This window comes from Suricata suricatta, chromosome 6 (assembly GCF_006229205.1).
Source record: "Suricata suricatta isolate VVHF042 chromosome 6, meerkat_22Aug2017_6uvM2_HiC, whole genome shotgun sequence".
Classification (NCBI taxonomy): domain Eukaryota; kingdom Metazoa; phylum Chordata; class Mammalia; order Carnivora; family Herpestidae; genus Suricata; species Suricata suricatta.
In genome coordinates, this window is record NC_043705.1 from 106,423,376 (window position 1) to 106,431,725 (window position 8,350).

The 8,350-nt window shown below is 49.7% G+C and overlaps 1 long non-coding RNA gene across 1 annotated transcript; it reads right to left on the minus strand.

Annotated features, from left to right (window-relative positions):
- Window positions 1-992: 992 nt before the first annotated feature.
- Window positions 993-2,581, minus strand: LOC115294940. The gene is made up of 3 exons (XR_003910225.1): window positions 2,285-2,581; window positions 1,952-2,037; window positions 993-1,321 (listed from the first exon to the last, which is right to left on the minus strand). It is a non-coding gene; the product is annotated as an uncharacterized LOC115294940 (long non-coding RNA).
- Between the last annotated feature and the right edge of the window lie 5,769 nt (window positions 2,582-8,350).

Here is an 8,350-nt window from a genome sequence, read left to right on the forward strand (position 1 = left end):
AACAGTGTTTGAGAAACACTGAGTCAAGTAAAATTAAATTGGGGAGACTCTGGCCACTGAATCTGTCACATGTGCATGTGAGTTTTGAATCTCCGAGGCAGGTGATGGTTATAAGACGCAGTGTTTTCCGAAAAGCACATTTTTGGGGGGTTGGAGCTGGATTTTTTGGTGTCCTGCCATTCCAAGGAACATGTTTGGAGAAATGCTAGCATAGTGAAGCCGTGTCTCCCAGCCATGGGTGTGTTCTTTACCCCTTACTGGGTCTTGGTTTCCACTTTTGACAAATGGGAGAATCATCCCCCATTCTCTCCCTCCTAAGGCCTCTGGGGAGCTCACCTTCACCATGTCTATGCGAGGTCCAGCCCACCCTCCAAGGCTCATGTCAAATTCCAGCTCTTCCAGGAAGCCTTTTTAAGAATTCCTGAAGTTTTCAGCGCTGGTGGGTCTGCCATTTGACCCAGCTGCACTCCAGATGTGTGAGGGTTATGGGGGCAAGTTCTTCGAGAGGAAAGAACGTCACTATCACCTCTCCGACAACATCTTAGGAAGGTCTGGCCCACGGCAGACACCCAGGAGACAATTGCTAATGTATTTTGTTCATCTCTTATTACACACACACCAGCCATGGGGACTAAGCACTTGCCTCAGCCCCATTTTCAGGAGATTTGGGCCAGTCTGGCCTCAACTCAAATGTCACCTCACAGAAGACTCCCTGATGACCTTATCACACTGTCCTGTTGTAACCTCAGGGTAGCACTTAGTTTTCTCTTGATGATCACGTTCATTTCCAACTGTGAGCTTGTAGACAGAAGCCACATCTCTTTTTGCCTCATCATTGTGGTCTCAGCACTTAGTACAATGTCTGGCATGTGGAGGGTGGTCAGTAATCAGTGCTGGATAAATTAACAAAGGAACAAGCTTTACACAGTAACTAAGAAGTAGCTCTATTTAACAAATGAGGAAACTGAGGCCCTGAAAAGGGAAGTGACTTGCCCAAGGTCATGCAGAGAAGCAGTGTCAGGTTCCTCAGATTCCCAGTCAAGCAGTGGTTCCGCTCTGCCATGATCTCTCCTAGCCCTCATCCTAATTCCTCACCCCCAGGCTCCTGCCCAACACACCATCAGCGTGTGTGCGCGCGCACACACACACACGTGCACAGCCTCCTCTTACCCTCTGCTTACCTTCTGCCCTGGATACTCCCAGATAAAGTCCACAGCGATGTCCAGCTCACCCAGAGCCATACAGGTCACACTGAAGTTCTCTCCCAGTTGGACCGATGTTGCCGAAGCTTGGATGGTGGGTTTGGGGAAGGACGACAGGTCTGCCATGGAGAAGATGGGAGAGAAATGGGGACAAACACGTTGAACTGATTGTTAGAACCATTGAATGAAATGAATGGGTGGGATGGGTAAGTTCCTAGAGGGTGAATGGTTGGGGTGGTTGAATCGATAAGGGATGGGTAGATGATGGAATAGGTGATCTGATGGAGGATGGGTGAATGGAATAGTGTGACATCACTGAGAATGAGTGGATGGACAGACAGAAAGGCTGCACTGATGCAGTGTCAATCAATGGCTGACTGATGCCTGTCTGGACAAGATGGTTGACTACATGGGGTGTTGTCAAAAGCTGGTTGGTTGTTCAGCATTCCATGATCCACAGAACTCAAATCTGAGGTCCCTAAAGGAGGCATCTGTCCCCATATTCTCCCTTCCCTGCTAACCGAGACCCTAGGCCCACACACACTTGATGTAGATCACCATGTACTTGGTAGAGATCTGTCTTAAGCAGCCCAGGCTGGCCAAACAGAAGAGGGAGCCAGCCAAGGATGCTCGGGGCCGGTGGATGGTGAAGCCCTTCTTCACATCAAAGGAATGTGTATCCCATCCACTGGGACTTCCTCGGGGAGAAACTCCTGGTGTAGTGTCACATGGGCCAGAGGGTTGGTCACCTGGCAGGGAAGCAGGACCGATTGATGGCTGTGCAACTGCACCACCTCATAATAATCCTCAGTGGGGACAAAGAGCTCCTCTGGGTCTGGGAAGGAAGGAGGGAGAGAGAAGAATGAGCTTGGCACAGATCAGTTGTTTCCTGGTGCTCTGCCACCACCTATGAACATGAGGTCCCTCATGGGGACTTAACATCCCACTTTCCCTGCCCCATTCCCGCTCTGGGGTGCTTTTTCCTCTCTGGTAAGGGGTTCTAGACTGACAGCTGAAGACCAGTTTGCGGTTCCAGCTTTGTCATTTTGACTGATGCTCTTGGAGACCTGACTCCAGGGCACCTGGGAAGAAGATGAAGGTCTTTCCTTGGCGGTCTTCGCCTTCCGTACATGTGGCATCCCGGCAGTGCCAAGCCTGGCAGCTGTATTCCCGTGTCCGCGCCCGTGGGGTTCACCAGCTGCAGCTGGCTGTGATGGCTAAGTGCTTGATTCTGAAAGACAGGCATGGGGCTGGGCCAGGGCGAGGTAGGCAGGGGATGGGGGTGGCCTGGGACACCTAGTCAACAGCCTTGAGTCGGCTGACAGTCCCCCTTCCCCACTTAGGCTGTGGGAATTTGCAGATTGCTCTCCTATGTCTCTGGCCTCATGCACATCTTCTGATTGCACAGACCTTGTCCTTACATTGCAAATGGCATCCCTCCAATGCCTTTGTGCTCCTTGGCTCCTTCCTTGTGTCTCGCTCTTCAGGCCAGTAAATGCCTTCTAAGCGACCCCACCCCCAAAAGGAGGCAGGGTCCCAAGAAATCTCTCTTTAAGAGGCTGAATTGAGAGAGGGTAGATAAATCTCCTGAACCCAGTTTTATACCCCAGCCTCTGCCTGATTTTCTTCTGGACTTGGCATGAGCAATGCTGGTGGGGTCAACTTAGCCTTCATCTCTGCCTCCCGTGTGATGGCATCCCTGACATGAGGGTGTCTCTGCCAGACATTCAAGCACAGATAGGTCCGACGGCCTCTTTCCCGTACATTTGCCACCCTTCTCCCTATGGGCACCGTTTGCTGCCCCCGGAAGTGACCTCCAGGGTTGGGGGAAGCCATGGCTCTGTCCTGTCAAACCACTCCACATCTGGCGGGTCTTGTGAGCGCATCTTACTATTTCAGATGCCTGTAGTTGTGCCTAACTGAAGCCCCTTGTGGGTTCTGGGCCATTTTCATCCCTATGAAAAGTGTCATCAAATCGTGTGTGAACTGCTGCCTTCCTCCTGAACCCGTTCAGGCAATCACAGGAGCAACCCCATGGCATACCTCAGACGTTCTTTGCCCTTCTCTTCTAGGTATTGGGACACCATCCAGCGAACCCCCTTCCCCTGGCAGCAGAGCTCCAGGGCATCACCAGCCCGCAGGCTCAGAGAGTCCCCCACCTTCTGGGAGCAGACCCTCCCTAACACCTGGGTCAGGATGGAGGGGGCTGGGAGACGTGGGGCTGCAGCATCTGCGGGGGGGGGGGTGCGGTCTTCATCTGCAGGGTCTCCCGGCTCAGGTCCGCTTTAGGTCTTTCCCCACCTGGGGCTCCTGGGGGCTTCACCTCTCCGGGGCTGGCTGCTTTGAGGGCTCTCTTTTCCTGAGCCTTTGGAGTTCTGCCATGTTCCTGGATTTCAGCTGCGAGAGACAGTGTGGGTTTAGGGTCACCAGCCTTCACTGTTCATCTCAGATAGAGTCCTCTCTTCACCCCAGCATTTGACAGAGCCTCAGAGCTCTGTTACCCTTTATGCTTATTACTACTACAAAGGTAATCCTCTCTCTTTAGAGAAAAATCACAGAATGTAGACAAACCTGAACAAAAGGATTTAATTTGCTCCAAAGGTTACCATCCAGAGATAACCACCATGAATATTTAAAGCATATTTTTCCAAGTTTCTGTTTTTAATGCAAACATTGTGAAATGGTTAAAAAATAAAATGGAACAGGATAACACGTATTTTTAATAATCTGCATTTTCACTTAGTACTATGTTGTGATTACCATCCCATGTCAATAAACATGTGTACTAAAACATTCCAAACAATTTGCTTGGTATTTCATGGTAGGGATGTATCATGATTCATTTCTTCATTGTTGGGCATTTGGGGTTTTTCTGCATTCTTAGCCAAAATAGTCAGTTCTGCAATAATAATCCGCATGCACCTTTGATCAGATTGCTTAGACTGAGTTCCTTAGAAATGAAACTGTGAGGGTGGGGAGCTATGGAGAGGACCTTACACACTCTCTTATCCAAGTGGCCACCAATCTTTCAAAACCTTCTAGAGCATGCTCCCAAACAGGTCACTTAATCTGCACTTAGATATGCCTAGTGATGGGGAGCTCAGTATTTAGCATTACTAAATAATAAATAAAGAAATGCAGTCTGGCATCTAAAAACAAAGATTCTCTAAGGGGTTATCTAGTCCACTCCAGAGCTACCACTGATGCTGACTGCAGTGTTTCTGGGATAGTACCTGTCCCTTTCTCTATATTTTTTTATTTCATCCTCTTAATAACTGCAAAGTAAGTATTATTTTTATTTTACAGATGAGGACCTTGAGGCTCACGGAACCTCACTTTCTGCCAGTGGTGTGTCAAGGAGCAGAAGACCTGGAACTCCAACCCAGATCGGCCTGGCTCCAGGACTCATGACAGCTTCGCCAGCGGCATATCTTTTTTTTTTTTTTAATGTTTATTATTGAGAGACAGAGCATGAGCAGGGGAGGGGCAGAGAGAGGGGGAGACCCAGAATTCGAAGCAGGCTCCAGCCTCTGAGCTGTCAGCACAGAGCCCAACACAGGGCTCGAACTCATGGACCGTGAGATCATGACCTGAGCTGACGTCAGATGCTTAAGCAACTGAGCCACCCAGGTGCCCCCAGAAGCACATCTTAAGGTTGAGTAGTTGTGACTGCTAGAAAGACCTTTCAGATGCTGACCCACTATCTTCAACTTTTACTACTGATCTAATTTTTCTTCCCATGGAAGAGAAAGCAGAGTTGTGTCTCGTGCCTGTCTACTGCTTCAGCCCCCAATTTTCTCTTTCTTAGAACAAAAGATACTCCTATCTCCCAGGAAATTCCAAGAGATTTAAGAACTCTGTGTCAGGAACACAGGGCAAATATTAGAACAAAAGATGCTCCTAGTGTTCTTAACACTTAGGAAATTCCAAAGGTTTTAAGGAGCCCTGTGCCAGGAACTAGGGGCAGAGGTCAATATATTTGTTTTCTATTATTTCACGACAACATAAAAGGTCTCCCTAGTGGGGCCATCTATCCTGGGGACCTCGCCTGGCCCTGGAGGGACAGGGTACTAGGATGGTTTGGGGAAGTTGCGCTAGTTTGGCAGTGGGTTTATTCTGAATTTCTTACACGGAGAGAGCACTTAGTTCACAATTTTTCCAAGTCACTGTCTGGTTTAATTTTTGCCATAGCCCGAAAAGCGTGCCCAGCAAGCATCATTATCCCCTTTTTACAGGTTGAGAAACTAAGCCTCAGAGAGAACAGCTAGGCTCAGTATATTAATGAGGTGACCTAGAACACTGCAGTCTGGCATCTAAAAACAAAGATTCTCTAAGGAGTTATCTAGGCCACTCCAGAGAAGCGCTGGGGAGCCTGGGTGAGCTGGTGGAGGATGGACTTTAGAGCTAGTGGTTTAGAGTTAGGCTTTGAATCTTTGCTCCACTACAAGCTAGCTATGTGGCCTTGGCCAAGTCATATAATTTCTCTGAGCCCCATTTTCTTCATTTAAAAAATGGGAACAAAAACACCCACCTTGCAGGACTGTTATGCATATTAAATGAGATAATATACATGAGACACTGAGTGTAGTGCCTGGCTTATAACAGAAGCTCAATAAATTGCTGTTGTCAAGAATAGTGTATTCATTTCCTATTGTCCCTGTAACAAATTACCACAGACTTAGTAGTTTAAACAATACAAACTTAGGGGCACCTGGGTGGCTCCGTTGGTTAAGCGTCAGACTTCAGCTCTGGTCGTGATCTCACAGTTCTTGAGATCAAGCCCCCATCAGGCTGCCTGCTGTCAGCACAGAGCATACTTCAGATCCTCTGTCCCCCTCTCTCTCCCCACTCCTACTCTGTGCACTGCCTCTCACTCTCTTTCTCAAAAATAAACATTAAAAAAAAACCCAAAACATCAATTTATTATCTTATGATTCTGGAGGTCAGAAGTCTAAAGTGGGTCTCACTGGCTAAAATCAAGGTGTCAGCAGGTTGCAGTCCTTCCGCAGACTCTCAGAAAATGTGTTTTCCCTGCCTTTTCTGGCTTCTAGAGGCTGCCCACATTCCTTGGCTTATGGCCCCATTTATCCATCCTCAAAGCCGGCACTGTTGGAAATCTTCCTCGAGCCAGCACCTCCCGGGTCCTGCGTCTTCCTCTGAGCCCCTCTTGTACTTTCAAGGAGACTTGTGATTACACTGAGCCACCTGAATGAATGAATCGTCAGGACCACCTCCCTACATGAAGGTCAACGGATTCGCAAACTCGCTTCCATCTCCAGCCTTAGCACCTCTTTGCCGGGTAAGGTTCTGGGGAGTAGGACGGAGACTTCTGCCTCCCACAAACAGTAAACTTTTAAAAAGGCAAATGTAAAGCCAAGGCTTTCAAAGCCAGACTTCCATAGATAGAGGTCTTTCAGGAAGCAGAAGCAAGCCAATCAGAGGGCAGGATCAGAGAGCTCTCCGGGTACCACTGGTTCTCTGACTGCCCTGATGGAGAAGCTGAGGTCAGGGCAGCCCGGCTGGAGGGGTCTCTGGGTTCTGGGTCTAGCATCCTATTTGATATGGAGTTAAAATCCAGCCAACGGCTGGGTTAGAGTGGCCCCTGGAGCTGGGGCTGTGCTGGCAGAATCCATTCTGACAGGGCCCCAGAGGAGCCCCACTTGCGGGGGGGGGGGGGGGGGGGGGGGGGCAGCAGAGGGAGTGGAGGTGCTGCAAACACCTTTTCAGCAGAGGCTCCACCTCCCAGTAGGAGGGCCACTGGGCTGTGGGGGAAGTGGCTCTTAGGGAGCCATCAGGATGTCCTTAGCTTTGGAGCTTGTGGGTTTGCCAAGTCAACAAGTCACCTAGGAAAACTCTTGGAAGATGCCAAGTCTCATCTCGGGATCTCGGGGAGATGATAATGACCTGAGCTGAAAATTAACAGGCGCCCAGGAGCTGTGCCCGGAGTGCTTTGCCTGTGTTGTCATTAAACACCAAGGGGTTTGGAAAGGGTTTGGAAGATCACTCAGTCCCTCCTTGTCATTGTACAGATGAAGAAGCTGAGCTCAGAGAGGAGACCCTGCCGAGGCGGCACAGACAGTCCATGGACAGTCCAGTGCTCATTGTCCCCCTCCCCGCCATGCTGTGAACAGGGTGCCTCTGGGAAAGACAGAGGCAAGGTGGGGGGGGGGGCGGTTTCAGGGCCCCCAGGGAATAAAAAGATTTGAGGTAGGTATCCATACCTGAAATGACACAGAAGAGCTGGCACCAGGACAGCCAGCAGCGGGCTCTGGGGTCCATTGCGCAGAAGACTAGAACCTCGGTGATGTGGCTCAGAGACTGTGGGGGGGGGGACACCCTGTGAGCAGAGAAGAGGGGAGGGACAGGGGGAAAGCGAAGGAGGGGACCTGATTTCAATGGCAAATCAGAGGCCAATTCCTGGCTTCTCCAGGACTCCAAACCAAATTCCTTTCTCTGAGTTCCCCGGGTCAAGGTGAATGAAGCTATTCAGAGCCATGCTCAGGAAAAAACAATTGTGCGGCCAGTAGGGAAGTGTCCCCAAGGGCTGGCAGGGAGAGCTGGGAGGCAGCCTCGGGCCACTGAGGGTCACAGAAGGGTCATGACCGGGCCTCAAGGACAGGACTACTTGAGGACAGAGGAGGTGAGTGTGGCTAGGAGGGGGTGGGGCCTGAACCAGCCTTAAAGCAGGGGCTGGCAGGGCCAAAGCTGCGGGCTGCAGCCCACCTCTCCAAGCCCTGAGCAGAGAATGGCTTAACGTTGAAAAAAATATACATATGGAAGCCTTCACGAGTCCCAGTTTCCGAGTATGCGCAGCCAAAGTGAGCACTTCTTATTTTTATTTTTTTATTTACTTTCTTTTATTTTTTTTTTTTTTAATGTTTTTAATTTATTTTTGAGAGACAGAGAGAGACAGCGTGAGCAGGGGAGGGTCAGAGAGAGAGGGAGACACAGAATCTGAAGCAGGCTCCAGGTTCTGAGCTAGCTGTCAGCACAGAGCCCTATGCCGGGCTCGAACCCACGAACTGTGAGATCATGACCTGAACCGAAACCGGACGGTCAACCGACTGAGCCACCCAGGCACCCCTCTCATTTTTCAATGATGAAAAATCCATATTTGGAGACACATGAAAATGATATAAAATTCAAAT